Source organism: Bos grunniens, chromosome 15 (assembly GCF_055505025.1).
Source record: "Bos grunniens cultivar Pamir isolate PY7600 chromosome 15, Bosgru_T2T1.0, whole genome shotgun sequence".
NCBI lineage: Eukaryota > Metazoa > Chordata > Mammalia > Artiodactyla > Bovidae > Bos > Bos grunniens.
The window spans coordinates 61,217,462-61,235,521 of NC_141179.1; the positions used below are offsets into that span (position 1 = coordinate 61,217,462).

At 38.3% G+C, this 18,060-nt stretch overlaps 1 protein-coding gene across 2 annotated transcripts in view; it reads right to left on the reverse strand.

Annotated features, from left to right (window-relative positions):
• KCNA4 (potassium voltage-gated channel subfamily A member 4) overlaps positions 1-18,060 on the reverse strand; it is a 318,801-nt gene that overhangs the window by 265,877 nt on the left and 34,864 nt on the right. The gene's annotated exons all lie outside the window — the stretch shown is intronic.

Genomic DNA, 18,060 nt, shown 5'->3' on the forward strand with positions numbered 1-18,060 from the left:
TGGTCTACATGCAGTTCCTTGGCTAGTTCACGCTCATTTCTGCCTCAGGACCCCCGCACACGACTCTCTGTCTGGAATGCTGCCACCCAACCTGCCTCGTGAGTCGTTCTTAACCATCCTTTAGAGATAGGCTTACATAAAGACTTTCCCTGAAAACTTTATTTAAAGTAGGTCGCTTCTGTTATTTTTTAGCTCTGTTCCTTATGTTTGTTACCTTAGTGTTTTTGAACTTTATAGTTGCATCCATTTTATTTATACCCCAATTTGTCTGTTCTGTGCTTAGCTACTATACTGGGATATGAGTCCTGTAAAAGCAAAAACTATCTCAATTTTGGTCACAGGTATATCTCCAGGGCCTGCTACAGTGGCAACCATACAATGAATATTCTATAAATATTTGAGGAATAAATGAATGGCAGCTCTGGAGAAAGCTTTTATTTTGTCTAGCCTATAAATTTCTTCAATCTTACCTCCAGGACCTTCAAGTCAAAAGCATATGAAATTCTGTGGCAGTCTAATTTATAGGTAATAATCACCGAAGCTTATTTGAACACCAACTTGCTGTGTCTAGACATGTGTAGGTGTAGTTTTCAACCTCACAAAATCCCAACAGATTAGTATCAACCCCATTTTACAACTGAATAAAATGAGTATTTGATGGATTTAGTTATTCCAATGGAGAAAAGTGTATTAAAATGGCAAGTTCTGGAAATGTTACGATAGATGATTTTCAAATATCTTTTTCAACATTCTAAGTAACCAATGTGATTCAGATATGCTCTCTGAGGGTCATTCCTGAGAAACAGCCATGATAGCCTGGAAAGAAAGGGGCAGAGTCAAGGACATTAGAATCAGACCCCTTCTCTTCACTACTTCTGTGATGGTGATAAAATCTCTCTCTTACATGACCTGAGATGCTTCACCTGTTCAAGGAGGAGCTGGGACTAGATGTGCAACGTGGAGATATATAAAACCTAGAGATGTGCCATCAGGTTTAAGAAAAGGCCTCATAGATCAAATATTCTGGTCAACGCTATTCTTTTCTCTTTGATGATAGCCATTTTGACTGGTGTGAGGTAATAGCGCATCATGGTTTTAATTTGCATTTGTCTAATGATTGGTGGTGTTGGACAACTTTTCTTATGTCTGTTCGTCATCTGTATATCTTCTTTGGAGAAATGCCTGTTCAGGGCCTCTGCCCATATTTTAATCAGGCTGTTCTTTAACACTAATATGAGTTCTTTATATATTTTTAATATTAAACCCTTATCTGATATATCCCTTTGGCAAATATCCTCTCCTATTCAATAGGCTGCCTTTTCGTTTTGTAGAGGGTTTCTTTTGCAGTGCAAAACTTCTAAGTTTGATTAGGTCCCATTTTTTTTTTTGCTTTTTTTCCCCTTGCCTGAGGAGACAGATCCAAAAAATATTACTAAAACCAATGTCAAAGAGTATACTGCCTATATTTTCTTCTACAAGTTTTAAGGTTTCAAGTCTTACACATAGATTTTATAATAACTTCATATGAAATGTAATCTATAAAAATATCAAATTGTTATGTTGTACACCTGAAACTAAAATAATATTTTAAGTCCACTAACCTTCCCTGGTGGCTCAGATGGTAAAGCGTCTGCTTGCAATGTGGGAGACCCAGGTTCGATTCTTGGGTCGGGAAGATCCCCTGGAGATGGGAATGGCAATCCACTCCAGCACTCTTGCCTGGAAAATCCCATGGACAGAGGAGCCTGATAGGCTATGGTCCATGGGGTCACAAAGAGTCGGACACGACTGAGCGACTTCACTCACTCACTCACTAAACTTCAATAAAAACAGAAAAAACCAAAATATGTTTTGGCATGATATTGATTGCCAGGAACTGCGCTTTCTGAAAACTTTCCTTGATAGATAATAAGAGATCACAATATTGTGTTTTGAGTGTAGGGAATTTAAAATTAATGCTGACAGACAAGAGGAGTTACTAGCTCATATTAAAGCGGTAGTGGTAGGGTTGAGATAGAAAGATTCAGGAATATATTTGAGTTAATAGAGAACTGAGTGAAAAAGAATTGAATTCAAATTCAATTTAAATACCAAGAGAGATCTGTGTTTTGTTTCTCACACCTTAATTAGAAAAAAAAATGTAATATAACATCATCAAAAATAAAGTTAACATACTAAAAAAATTAATTCTGGCATATTTCTACATTCAACAGAAAGCTATGGCTATTTGGGAAGAATACGAGAATGACAGATCTCACCCATACAATGAAGGAATTGAAGCCAATAGTCCGTTACATCATCTCAGGGTCTCAGTACTTGTGATTCTGAATTTCATAAGTACTTATTTGGCATTTCATATGGACTTCATCTCAGCATGGGCAAAGAAAGTTATACAAAATAAGAAAACATCATCCCTGCCCTCAAAGGGACTCTAATCTAATTATAAGGCCATAAGAATCCAGCTGCAATGCAGGAGATGTGGGCTCAATTCTTGGGTCAGGAAGATCACCTGGAGTAGGAAATGGCAATCCACTCCAGTGTTCTTGCTTGGGAAATCCCATAGACAGAAGGAGCCTGATGGGCTACAGTTTATGCAGACACCAAAGAGTTAAACATGACTTAGTGACTAAACAACAAACAGTGAGCAAACAGTAGACTAAACTGAAAGCAAAATATATAATTTCAATGCATCCCTATTTTATTATATAAATCAAAGCATACTTACTAAAAGCCTGATTTTTTTTCCCCATAAAATGGTAAGGTTTGGGATTTTTTATGGCAGAAAGTGAAGAGGAACTCAAAAGCCTCTTGATGAAAGTGAAAGTGGAGAGTGAAAAAGTAGGCTTAAAGCTCAACATTCAGAAAACAAAGATCATGGCATCCGGTCCCACCACTTCATGGGAAATAGATGGGGAAACAGTGGAAACAGTGTCAGACTTTATTTTTCTGGGCTCCAAAATCACTACAGATGGTGACTGCAGCCATGAAATTAAAAGACGCTTACTCCTTGGAAGGAAAGTTATGACCAACCTAGATAGCATATTCAAAAGCAGAGACATTACTTTGCCAACAAAGGTCCGTCTAGTCAAGGCTATGGTTTTTCCTGTGGTCATGTATGGATGTGAGAGTTGGACTGTGAAGAAGGCTGAGCGCCGCAGAATTGATGCTTTTGAACTGTGGTGTTGGAGAAGACTCTTGAGAGTCCCTTGGACTGCAAGGAGATCCAACCAGTCCATTCTGAAGGAGATCAGCCCTGGGATTTCTCTGGAAGGAATGATGCTGAAGCTGAAACTCCAGTACTTTGGCCACCTCATTCGAAGAGTTGACTCATTGGAAAAGACTCTGATGCTGGGAGGGATTGGGGGCAGGAGGAGAAGGGGACAACAGAGGCTGAGATGGCTGGATGGCATCACTGACTCGATGGACGTGGGTCTCAGTGAACTCCGGGAGTTGGTGATGGACAGGGAGGCCTGGCGTGCTGCAATTCATGGGGTCGCAAAGAGTCAGACACGACTGAGCGACTGATCTGATCTGATCTGATATGTAGTAATATCGGAGAAGGCAATGGCACCCCTCTCCAGTACTCCTGCCTGGAGAATCCCAGGGACGGGGGAGACTGGTGGGCTGCCATCTATAGGGTCACACAGAGTTGGACACGACTGAAGTGACTCAGCAGCAGCAGCATGTAGTAATATCTTGGAATAAAAAGTAAAGGATAATTGTTTCTATTATGATGACCAAACAGTGCATTTGAATGGGAACAGGTTTAGATTGTAATTGAAAAGTTACATTTGAAGGAAATAGAGTTCTCTTTTATGATGGACACAATGACAACAATGGAAAGAAAAGAGAATAAATGACTCTGGCTTAGAAGAATGAGCAAAGGTAGTGGGATTATAATGTCAGGCATTGCCTAAACCCAAATGATCATCACAATAGTGATGGTGACCTGGGATAAGTATTAAATACTTAAAGATAAAGGAAGATAAAGGAAGATGGACAACAGTATCAATAATTGCTAGGAGGCAGATTATGCTCAGAAACTTCCCTTTTTGTGAATTGTGTTCATAAATCTGAAAACTCTGCTGGAATTATCCCTTCAAAAATACATTTCTCTTTGTTAACAGGCTGCTAGGAAAATCAAGATTTTGAAAAATAGTTGAATTAATGAAGACAAGTATTAAAATTTAAAATATACCCAGTATCTTAAAGTAAATATAATGCATATTTTAAAATTAAATCAGGCTCTTAAAAGATCAAATAGATGAATTGGGTTAATTAGAATCTAACTTTTAAAATGAGGGAGGAAAAACCCAGTTCATTATCATCATATGACAGGAATTCTCACATCATGAGTAAAAAGTAGTATTGCTTTTTCTGAGAAAAATATCCCAGGTATTTTAATTTGTATAAAAAAAACTTTTTACCCACACAGAAAAAAAATATAAGATGTCAACAAAGCAGACATAACTTAAAATTTTATGCATAATGGAAAGAAACAAAAGTACTAAAAATTATTCATGGATTCATTCATCCAACAAATACCTCCTGAGCATTTCTGTGTGTCAGGACTATGATCAACAGTGATGGGCAATGGGGTACCACTGTCATTGTTTCCAGCATACACCTGGCATAAAATCACTGACTCATAAATCTACTGGAGCCTGGTGGGGAGGAAGGGGTGGGATGGGAAGTGTTGAAAAGAAGAGCACAGGATGGCTTTCCCTCCTTCCTTGTCCAAGGAAGAATTCCATAATTAATCACTAGAGTCCATCCCCACTTTTTCTGCATGATTCCAAAATGCCATCTCAACACAATATTCCAAAAAGCCACTGCCAATCTCACTGAATTAAATGTGAAGTTTGAATCTTCATCCTGTATTTTGCTTTTTTTATTTGCTCTTCCACATCTCATATTTAACCATTTGACCTGATCAAATTATCAAGCCAGACTTTAGGCACAGTGAAGAAGAAAATAGGCCCAAACTAAAATCAATACTGAGTGTAGGAAAGTTAAAAGGAAAGAGTAGTTTATATTCACTGAGATAGTGTCAGCTTTTGGAGTAAACTATTGGAGAAGGAAATGGCAACCCACTCCAGTGTTTTTGCTTACAGAATCCCAGGGATGGAGGAGCCTGGTGGGCTGCCGTCTATGGGGTCGCACAGGGTCGGACATGACTGAAGCGACTTAGCAGCAGCAGCAGCATGCTCTTCTATATAACGTTGTCTTTTGGAGTGAATAGTATCTGAACTACAATGATTATGGTTTGGAAAGAGAAGCAGAGATGAGATTAATTACAGAGCTATCTTCAAAACACTTATCTCATTTCTGTTATCCATTTTCCCTGAACATGCTGGGCTTCCTCATGCTTTTATCCCAGTTACACCCTTCATCTGAACCCCTCCTCTGCCTTCTTCACTCCTTGGTGAACTGCCTGCCCATTAAACCTAAATCACTATAACTTGCAGGAAGTTTTATTCAACAGTCACTCCTTGCCACTTCCATGATATTTAACACCTCTATTTTATCACTTATCAACTATGTTTAATCATTTGCCTTCTTGTTCCTTAGGTCTAAAGTGAGTGGCCTTCTTTATCTTCAGACTATTAATATTCAACAGTGCACCTACCACCTAGCAGGGTATTCAAAAGCATGATTTGATTGAACAAATAATTGCTTAATTCACAGTATATGATACTGGGTTTTCACCGTCTTTGTTTTTCTCATGTTTCCTAATGCTCACATTATAAGCTTAAACCTAAAGAGTTTAAAGACATCACTTGATGGGGTTTCTAAAATATTGTATTGGCTATGAAGAACCCAGATCAAAATGACCAATTTCTTGTGACTGATAACCGCAACAAGTAATCCTGAGAACTGATGGATGAGTTTCTGTACTTGAAAAAAATTATGTTTAGCTTGGAAGATTAGTGTCCCCCTTGAAACACAAGCCTCTTTTCAAAAAACCTATTCTTTTAGATGTTTACTGTTTGTGAATTGTTTGCACTTTCTGTATCTTTTTGGCCATATAATTCCAGGGTCATTCGACTTTGTGATGAGCAGAGATAAATGATTCTAGAATATTGCCTCTGAATTCATGAGACATCACTATACTGGGCCTGTACTCATGAAGGTTGGTGACAGTAAGAGGGAGCACTGCCAGCCACAATGAAGGCATCACAGAAAGTCTCAAGTTCCATTTCAAATAATTTCAACATAAAGCATCCTTCAGCTTGACAGTCATTCCCAATGGCCTTGACACATTTAATGAGAACATCGCATGATGCACTATATTGTTGAAGTTTATTATTCACAATTCTGTGAAAGCGTTAGAGCATCATCTTTAAAGATGAAGAATTTCCCTGGCAGTCCAGTGATTAGGACTCTGTCCTTCCACTACAAGGGGCACAGCTTCGATCCTTGGTGGAGGAAATAAGATCCCACATACCATGTGGTATGGTTGAACATAAATTATTAAAATAAAGATGCTGCTGCTGCTAAGTTGCTTCAGTCGTGTCCGACTCTGTGCCACCCCATAGACGGCAGCCCAATGGCTCCCCCGTCCCTGGGATTCCCCAAGCAAGAACACTGGAGTGGGTTGCCATTTCCTTCTCCAATGCATGAAAGTGAAAAGTGAAAGCGAAGTCGCTCAGTTGTGTCTGACTCTTAGTGACCCCATGGACTGCAGCCTACCAGGCTCCTCCGTCCATGGGTTTTTCCAGGCAAGAGTACTGGAGTGGGGTGCCATTGCCTTCTCAGAAAATAAAGATTCGTAAACTGATATTCAAAAGCTAAGGCTATTGTTGTCCAAGGTTTTCCTCCAGAAAATTGTGGAACCTAGGCTTTAACCCAACATCATAAACTACCAGCCAGAAATCACTACTATTATTGAGGGAATTATTACTGCTAGACAGCATCACTGTTATTGCCACCAGATTCAAAGATCTGTTTCTGTGCTGATCAGGCTCCCATGTACCCAATCAACAATGAAAACGACAGTAGTCCTAGAAAAAATGAAGACAAAGTCTCTTTTCTAACATCCAATGAAAAAACTACAGAGTACTAATAGATGTGAAAAGGGATTCAAGCAAATTAAAATAATGTGTAAGAAAGATTTTCGGTTTTCACACAGGCAAAATTTTAAAAGATTGATACCTAGTGTTAGAGAAGTTATAAAGGGAAATATACTCTTATACTTTTTTAGTGTGAATAAATCATTCTAACACTTTTGGAGGACGATCTGACAGTACTCATCAAACTTTGAACGGGTAGAGTCTTTGACTACCCATTCCAGTCTTCAGAATCTTTCCAACAGAAATGTTTGAACACATTCTCAAAAGCTTACGTGCAAGAATGTTTGCTGGGGCACTATTTGTAATAATGAGATAACAGAAATATCCAAAACATCCATTAATAGAAGATTGGTGAAAGATATCACAAAGCACTCATATTATGGAATAGTATGCTAAGTCACTTCAGTCATGTCCGACTCTGTGCGACCCCATAGTCGGCAGCCCACCAGGCTCCCCCGTCCTTGGGATTCTCCAGGCAAGAACACTGGAGTGGGCTGCCATTTCCTTCTCCAATGCATGAAAGTGAAAAGTCAAAGTGAAGTTGCTCAGTCGTGTCCGACTCTTAGCGACCCCATGGATTGCAGCCTAACAGGCTCCTCCATCCATGGGATTTTCCAAGCAAGAGTACTGGAGTGGGGTGCCATTGCCTTCTCTGATGAAATAGTATAGAGCCATGTAAAATATAAAGTGGATATGTGGCACTAACATGGAATGAAGAAAATATATTAGTGAGGAAAATAATTTTAGAACAAATGCTTAATATGATACACACACATATGATACAAATACACATAATCACACTCACACAACACAAACTCATATGCCTGCGTGCACAACCTAAAGGAACACACACCAAATGTTAATGGCAGATAGCTCTGGGAAAATGAATTGGAATTAAACTGGAATAGGTGAGGAAGAACCTTATACTTTTAGTATATATTTTTGTGTTTTGAATTTTTAACCATTAACATGTATTACCTCTGCAAGAAACAAATTGTAATTAAAAGTCTTAGAAAGCATAAAAGCAACCTCTCCTTATTTTTGCTTCACAGTTTAGGCCACATATTGCCATCTATCATGTGACTTCAGCTTTCCAACCAGCCTCCAGGGAAGGTAGAACAGGTGCTATCAGCCCTCTTATGGATGAGGATAAACCTAGGAAGGGCTTCCCTGGCGCCTCAGTGGTAAAGAATCCGACTGACAATACAAGAGATGTGGATTCAATTCATTGGGTTGGAAAGATCCCCTGGAGAAGGGAGTGGCAACCCACTCCAGTATTCTTGCCAGGATAATCCCATGGACAGAGGGGCCTGACAGGCTACAGTCCAGGCAATCGCAAAAAAATCAAACAGAACTTAGCGACTACACAACAATAAACCCATGAAGAGTAGTGATTTGCCCAAGATCACAGGTTTCTGTTAGAAATCTCTGATAGTCTGGCTGAAGCTGAGGCTCTGAACCTTCTATAAACCTACAAGGCAACCCAGGCCTCTTGGAGGTGTCCTGTGTAGTCCAAAATGGCAGGATCTTTATTAGTAACAGCTGATCAGGATCCCAACCAATAGACAGCCTGCAAGAGCCAGTCCACACTGGTCAACTGAGGGAAAAACATGGCTTTTTACTCAAGTACTCAACTCATAGCAACAGCACTGCCAGTTATGCTTACTATCAGTTCTAAGAACAATGAAATGGACGTTCCATCAACCGTGCCTCCCACCAAAAAGTTCTATTTTCAGAGAAAATAATATCCTTTTAAAGTGAGTAAGTTCAGAAAATGATTAAGGTGATGTTTTGTGGGCAATTGAGAGATTCTTCCCTTCCTTCCTTCCTCCTTTCCTTCCTTCCTTCCTTTCACTGGGAGCCTTAAAATGGCACATTTGCTCTGGGCAAAAATTAGTTTTTATAGGAGATACGGATTCACTTTTGCTGCCTCTGTTTGTGTCTGTGCAGTTGAGTAAATGAATCCGTGCCTCTAAATAGCCATTTCCAGCCCCATCACATACTGGCTGTTTGACTTGAGCAAGGGTCATCCTTTACCTCTCCATTTTCTCATCTGTTCAATGAGGAGAGAAAAAAGCCCATTTCATGAGGTGCTGTGAGGAATAGATGAGACAGACCATGATGCTCATACAGCACAGAGATATATCACATGCCAACTCAGTAGCTGTGTTACTAGCTCTTATGATTGCTACATTTTTATTGGAGTATAATTGATCTACAATGTTCTGTTAGGTTCAGGTGTACAGCAAAATGAATCAGCTATTTAATACATATACATATATTCACTCATTTTCAGATTCTACATGGGAAACATGTAGGTCATTACAGAGTACTGAATACAATTCCCTGTGCCATGTAGCAGGTCCTTATTAGTTATCTATTTATGTTTATTTAGTTATCTATTATAACTTATTAGTTATATTTATTAGTTATCTATTTATATTTAAATATAGTGTTTTTGTGTCAATCCCAATCTTCTAATTGATCCCTCCCTCCTTAACCTCTCCCCCGCCCCATAACCATACATTTATGTTCTACATCTGTAACTCTATTTCAGTTTTGTAGATAAGTTCATTTATAGGCTTTTTGTTAGATTCCACATATAAATGATATCATCTGATATTAGCCTGACTTACTTCACTCAGTATGAGAATCTCTAGGTCCACCCATTTGCTGCAAACAAATACCTCTTAATATTATTAATGAAAGTATTTTACTACTAATATAGTTAACATTGTCATTATTGTATTCTACGCGGCCTAAATGCTGTTAAACGTTTGGAGATATCCTGCCTGTTTATTAAAACCTTCTTTCCCTGACTTCATTGTAATGTGGATCTCTTTAATTCAACAGACACATCCCCTATATTTAAGGAGCAGGTTCTGACTTTCACCAAAGAGATTCTAGGTTAGAGAGACTAAATCTTTCTTTTTGTTTAATTTAAAGACTCTAAAATGATGCATAATATTTATAAAATCTTTGCTGTGTTATTGGACTCCAAAAACTGCCCTACGAACTGGAACCAAAGATCCCCACCTGTGCTAGTGCTGTGTGCTAAGTCATTTCAGTGTGTCTGACTCTTGCAACCGTATGTACTATAGGCTTCTCTGTCCATGGGATTCTCCAGACTAGAGTACTGAAGTGGGTTGCCATTTCCTCCTCCAGGGGATCTTCCCCATTCAGGGATCGAACCTGCATCTCTTAGGTCTCCTGCATTGGCAGGAGGGTTCTTAACTGCTGGCTCACCTGGGAATCCCAAAGTGAAAGTGAAAGTGAGTTACTCAGTCACATCCCATGAACTGTAGCCTGCCAGGATCCTCTCTCCATGGAATTCTCTAGGCAAGAATACTGGAGTGGGTTGCCATTTCCTTCTCCAGGAGATCTTCCCCACCCAGCGATAGAACCTCCTGCGTTACAGGCAGATTCTTTACCGTTTGAGCCACCAAATATCCCTAGGTACCTCAAATTCAGTATATTCAAAAGACATTCACCAGTTTCCTTCCTCTTCACACATTATATTTCCCTCAGTTTCCTCCTCTAGCCAGTAGCTGAATGTGCTCCTAATAATTCTGATTTGAATCTGAAATTTTAATCCCTCACCCAGCAGGCCCAACAAGTCATATGCAAAATCTTATCAATTTTGTTTCCTGATCTCTCTCCCATCTACCCCACCACCTCATCATTCCTATCTGACTACTTTATTTCAGAATTTCAATGCTTTTTGCCTGAACAATTGCCATAGCTTTTCCCCACTCTCCCCAACTCTAAATTCCTGCATTTTATTTCACTGTCCAATTGTTCTTTTTTGAAGTACTAAAGTTATAATGTCCCTCGTCTGTTCAATAACAACCTCTCCCTTCTCCCTGCCAGCTGTCTTACAAATTAGAATTCCTATCCTGGCTCTAAGATCTCCCAAGTTCAGGTTCTAAGCCTGTATTCTAGTTTGTACTCTATCTTGTAACTATTCTTCAGACCAAAGAAAGAATATAATGTCCCACAAACTTAGGAATGGTTCTGCACCTCTGGATTTTCATAATTCCCTCAGCCTATAATTATATGCCTATATATCTAAAACCTAACAATTACTCGTGGTCCAGCCTAGTACCACCCTGATCCTCAAAGCCAGAGGTAAACTCTTCTTATTCTAACCTCCCACAACAGATATTGCTTTATGCTATTATAATTACTCAAATCTGTTTTTCTCCCATATGAGGATATAAGAGCCTATAAGATAGGCTCATGAATGTTTCATTTTGGTACCCCCATACTATCTAAAGGGCTTCCCTGGTGGCTCAGACAGTAAAGAATTTGTCTGCAATGAAAGAGACCTGGGTTTGATCCCTGGGTTGGGAAGATCCCCTGGAGAAAGGAATGGCTACCCACTCTAGTATTCTTGCCCAGAGAATTCCATGGACAGAGGAGCCTGGAGGGCTACAGTCCATGGAGTCATAGAGAGTCAGACACAACTGAGCAACTACACTTTTTCATACTATCTAACACTGTCTTGAAAATAGTAGGTATTCAACAAACTGACAACTTCAATTTTTGAGTGGCTTAAATTAGGAATACTAGCTACAGTATTTATGCATCCATGCTTAGTGGCTCAGTCGTGTCAAACTCTTTGTGACCCCATGGACTATAGCCCATCCGGCTCCTCTAAGAGAAACCCAAGCTACAGTGTGACCTCTCCCAAAATTACCTTCTTTGCTTTACATATCCAGGAACATCAACATCATTTTTGGATGAATCACACTTCTGTGTTTCTCAATCATTCTTAACCTAAGCCCTCTTTGATAGGTGCAAATCTGATATGTCACATGCAATATGATATTCCTTTACTCAACACTTACCATAGTATTCTAACACCTCTCAATACCTAAGAATAGAACATAGGATTAAGTTTTAATTTCTATACTTTGTATTATATGACACAACTTAGTTTTGTCTCCCAATTATGAAAGTATTATTTTCAGTACTTTCTGAACGCCCCTTATGTTGAAAAATTGCTATTACAGTCAGTGTATGTGTGCTGAGTTGCAATCTACTCTGCAACCCCATGGACTGTGGCCTGCCAAGCTCCTCTATCCATGTAACTTTTCAAGCAAGGATACTGGAGTGGGTTGCCATTTCCTACACCAGGGGATCTTCCTGACCCAGAGACTGAATTTGTATCTCTTGTGCCTCCTGGATTGGCAGACGGATATTTTACCACCACGGTACCTGGGAAGCCTCCATTACAGTTAGTGGTTTAGTTGCGAAGTCGTGTCTGACTCTTGCAGTCCCACAGAGTGCAGCCTGCCAGGCTCCCCTATCCATGGGATTTTCTAGGCAAGAATACTGGAGTGGGTTGACATATCCTCCTCCAGGGGATTTTCCCAACCAAGATATCAAACCCCAGTTGCCAGCATTGCAGGTGGATTCTGATGGAGCTACCAGGGAAGAATATTACAGTCAGTGTGTACCCACAAATGTTGAACATCAGTGATGACTCCTGCCTTAGCCTGGGATGGTCCGTGGGCTTATACATCCTCATTTGCAAGAATGTGCTCTCACTCTATTCACTTGGCCTGGTATACTGGTATTCTGACTTTTACTTCCCATTCATAACAGGGCCACAACAACAGAGTTTAACCAATCACACTGATGACTGGAGAGCCTTTGTGGACTTTATGAATTAGTGATAAAGTGGAACAAATCTGTAAAATAAAGGAAAACATCTCATCAAATTTATTCATTTATTTTGACAAGAGCAATTTTGTTTTAATTGCTTATGATAGCATCTCAGGAAATGTGTTGCAGCATGTTTTCCCAAATTAATTAGGCCCCCTTTTCCCACCAAGGACTTCTGCTTACACAAGAAAAAGAAAATGGAGAAAAAGCCCCACAAATGTAGTCATTTTTAGGACTTCAGGAGAATATATGAAAATTTTTTAAAAGACAGTATCTGTTCTTTTTGAGTAAATACTCTATAAGCTCATTTGGAGAGAAAATTAGGTATTGCTCTTAAAAGATAAATTTGGATATGAATTGAATTTGGAGCTGAATTTGCTTCTCTATGTGAAAAGTGTTTTGAAATGTGCTCTAAGAGGAAATAGTTTCAACTAAACTGTTTTTACTGATTCATAGACTTTCGGTACTAAAAGTAATTGAAAAACTGTCTAATCTAATATACTAATAGATGCAATATTTTCTATTTTGTGTCCCATGTATTACCTTATGAAAGAACTTAATCCCAATGCAGTTGAAATGAAGACTTTTGTTTCCATTTAGAATGTCTCATTTTTTGACTGGTTTCATATTAATACACTGGAGGAAGTATAACATGTCACTTAAGAGAAAAGACCCTGAAAGCCCAGATAACTGGGGTCATATCTCATCTTCACCATTTCCCACCCATATAAACTTAAATAAGTTCTGAACCTCAGTCTATGATATTATTTAAATGCAGATAATGATAATATATTCCTCATCATATTGTTCTGAGAATAAAATGATGTAAGGTACATAAAGTGCTTGACAGAGTGTCTGGCATTATAAGCACTAATATACATAAACTATTTTTAGGAAGTTGAGAACCACACATTAGGAGAAGCTTGATCCAAGCACAGAACTCAGAATGTGGATCCACTTGCTGAGTTGGAACAAATTAATGAAGTCTCCTAATACCCTTATTTCTCACCCTACAAAATGGAGTTGAATGGCTAACCAAGAAGAAAAATCTACATTAGATGAATTTAGGTCCATCATAAATGTCCAGGACTCTATCTTATGGCACTTAATCGCAATATCCATTATCTTGATTTTGTGTGTAGAGCAAAATACATAATCCTTGCTGAGGAATCATAGCATATTTTAACTTGTTAAAGCCCTTCTCTGACCTTGGTAAAAGATTTTTACTTGACTGAGTTTTGTGTTTCAATTAACACAGTGGCACTGATTGAAATCTACTGCATTTTTTTAAACTAGCACTTTAGCAAACTCAATTAGGATTATGGCTAAAGTTCCATACTCTAAAGTTACTTTCCCATCATACTCTTTCAGCAAACAGAAGACTATCATATTATGGGTTGACCACAGGCACCAATTACACATACATGATAAACTGCCTGCCATCAGGTTGTACTGTGAAAACAGTTTCCTGTTTATGTAAAGTATTATATAATGATACTTAAATTTTTATTTCTCTTTAAAGCACAACACTCCCCTTTTGTTCACGAGTGGTAATGGCTTCTGGATAACTGAAAGCTGATTTCTAAATGTGAATAATGCATTTGTCTTAACTGTCATTCTCAATGATGCTGAGAAAACATACTCAAGGAAATTATGTATCTGTATCTGACAAATTAAAGAAGAATGGAATTGTATTTACATTTTAAAAGATTTAAAAATTTGAGCAAACTCAAATAACCATTTGAGTTTTATTTCAATAATTGATTTAAAACTTATTTTGACTGAGTTTAAGCTTTTGATTCTTTCTTCTCCCTCTCCTCCCCATATATAATTTTGATTGAGATATTCCCTTGAATTGTTTTATGTTCTAGACTCTGCTTATGGCCTTTGTCAGATTTTATGCCTCCTTACAGCCTGAAGAAAAATAGACATGATTGGGGATTCCACAATTAATACACTTGCTCTGCAGAGAGCCCCATGTGGGGTATTCAGAAAGAGAAATATGAAACACATGGTCCTGCTCTCCAAGAAGATTATCCATCATGCTATGATCTCTTCTCCCCTATTCATTGACTATGTGAAGCTGCTCAGTCGGGTCCAACTGTTTGCGACCCCATGGACTGTAACCTACCAGGCTTCTCTGGCCATGGGATTTTACAGGCAAGAGTACTGGAGTGGGTTGCCATTTCCTTCTCCAGGGGATCTTCCCAACCCAGGGATCGAACCCTGGTCTCCTGCATTGCAGGCAGACGCTTTACCATCTGAACCATCAGGGAAGCTTTGTATAAAGCTACATGAAATAAATTTCTCTATTTTTTCTGCCTGGTAACCTACATTCTCATCTTTTGTGATATATAAATGAGAAAACAATATTCTGTACACACATTTGAATTAGCTTTTTTTATTTTCTTCAAAAGCAGTGTGGTAATCATACAGCAACAGGCGCTGAACTTACAGTAGTACAACTATGATAAAATTTGCATTCTTATATTATAGAGCTATGATACATACCTTCTTAGAGCAGCCAGAGCCAGCCATCTAAACTTTTGAAGAGGTGGACACAGAGTAGCCCAACAGATTATACACAACTCAGAAATTGGAGACAGCTCATCCAGCTCTTTATCCTGACTTTCTACTACCAAGTCAGAAAAGCTCTTATTTGGATTTATATGGGGAACAAGAAAACTAAACAAAGTAAAACAATAATATACGCTACCACCAACACAAGAACATATGTCCTAGAATATGCACCAGTACCCAGGATATTTTATGTCACTTAAAAATTGTAGTTTATAGTTGAATAAATCACTAGATAATTTTGCATCTGTTTTTCCCCCCACAGTGGATGTCTATATTATGTTGAATCTCTTCTGCTCCAACAAACTGAGAGTAATACATGAAAAAAGCATCTTGATTGTTATTATTATTAGTGCTTTATTATATTATTCTAGGAATATAATAAAACTGTGATTCAGATTCAGTTAATTTAAAATTTTTGACATGACTAAGGAGTAGACTAAAGATAAACTTTGTCACAATCATGAAGAAAGTGTTTGTAATCAAAACTGCAAAAAATATGTCTAATCTACTGAAAACTTTTAGTGACTCCATCATTTGTTTGCCAATAGGAGTTTCTAATTACAAATAAATCTGAAATAATTCTGTAATAGGCCCTCTACTACAAAGAATTTGTTAGCAAGGAATGTCAGTAGTCGTCAAGCTAAGCACTGAGAAGGGAACTAAAGGAACAACATTGCATTTATTTTTAGCACAATCTAGATATTTTGCTGGAATCTCGGCCCAGTTACTCTGAGTACAAAGCCTAAAAATCAATTTTAGTACTTGGAAAAATAATAATAAAATGGCATTTGAGGCAGATCATTTTTATAATAGCTTTAACCAGTATTTAAGTATTTGACAGTGAATGCTAACCAGACCACAGTGGGAAGCAAAGACCATCTGGTGACAACATGGCTCCAGCATAACCCAATGCCTTATCAGCTCCACTACTGTGAGGGTATTTCCCTTCCCACGCCCAGCATATATACACATCACTAACCAATTGTGTCACTCTTTTCCATCAAGCTCAGACTATAGTCTCTGGAGCTTTCTATAGACATCTGTTCAAGAAGAAAAGAATGGAGTTAGTCGAAGAGATGAACCTTATTTGCTACTTCCATCTTAAGATTAAATCATGATAATCCTTTCTGAATTGCTGATAAACTGTCATGAGATTCAGTAAACTCTGTTCCAGGCAGGGTGCATGAGTGTTGAAATGGGATGGGGTTTATGTGAGTAGGTCTAACTAAGAACTCTAGATGTGTCTTTACCATTCAAAGCTATTATTTACAGAACAGAGACTCAAACTCTCCCACTCTGGACTTCTCAAATATGCCATTGGAATACTTTAGACACAAGTGTCAAAGCACAGAGCTGCTTGCCACTTCATTGTAAATCGATGAATGTGTATATCCCCTCATAGCCAGAAAAAAAAATTATAAGAAAAAATAAAGAGCATGTAAGTCACATATAAGTGCATTATCTGACTTGCACGATAACTACTTAGTTCAAACTTCTAGTCCCATAGAGGAAATGCCTTTCTAAACAGCTCACCTCTGGAGCCCCAGGTAGCAAAGACCATTTTAACTTTTTTCACCTGGGAATGCCCTGAATCAAACTGTGCTTCAGAGATCAGTAGCATTAGTATCACCTGGGAGCTTGTTAGAAATGCAAAAATCACTGCCCTCATTGAGACCAACTGAATCAAATTCTGCATATTAACAGGCTATTGAACAAATTTGTATGCACATTAAAGTTTTAGAAGCACTTATCTAGACTTGCAGATGCCCAGAACCAAGAGAGATGTTACAGAATTTTAATACAAATTTTCAAAAATTTTCTTTTCTAGATTCTACAGTGTAGACCAAATTCTGCTCTGTGGAACAAAAAAAACCCAATGAGATTCTCTGAAAAGAAATAAGAGATAGAAAGGGGGGCAGTTATGTTTAAAAACATGAAAGCCCATACACGAAACTTTTGGAAATTCACTATATACATTAGCATAGTATAGGCTCTAAAAAGTACCATCACAAAGAAACTAGTTTCTCTTTGTTTAACTTACTCTTTCAAAAAAATGACTATTAACTGTTTATGAGCCCCTGTGGGAAAACTGCTAAAAACTAATTTCCTGCAGCACACAAAACTCTGCAGCACATGAAAGCCTCCTACTTCATCTTTGGGATCTATATTATTCAAAGACAAAGGTATAGTGAAGTCTTTTTGGTATATCTGAAAGCATAAAATAAAAGAAAAATGAAAATCTAAGGCCCCAGAATAACCTGTATCAAAGTGAATTTTTGCTATATAAGACTGTATTCACAAGCTCGTATATATTTGTCTGGAATCAAAGTACAGATAAAGATCTAGAGTTGGAAACTGAACCATGTCAAAAAAGTAGCCACATCCTAAAAACATAATAATAAAAGATTTTGATGTTCTCTGCTCCATGCTTTAGAACTAGTTCTCAGGGTGATCTTACTGCTCAAGATGATTCACAAATACTGAGTTTTGTCCTTATCTTTATGAGTATCTTTGCAGGTTCACAATAAAAACATCATTGCTCCCTGAACACTGTGATCAGGAAGCTACTCAAATGTAGGGTACGACCCAACACTCAAATGGACTAACGATTCAGTACCACCCAAATCTGTATATTTAAAGAAAGCAGACAGAACTTGAGACAGGGCGAAACAACACCTGAATGAGAAAGCAGGGTGGTAACAGGATGAAGAAAACCGCTTCCAGCCCTTGTACTCAC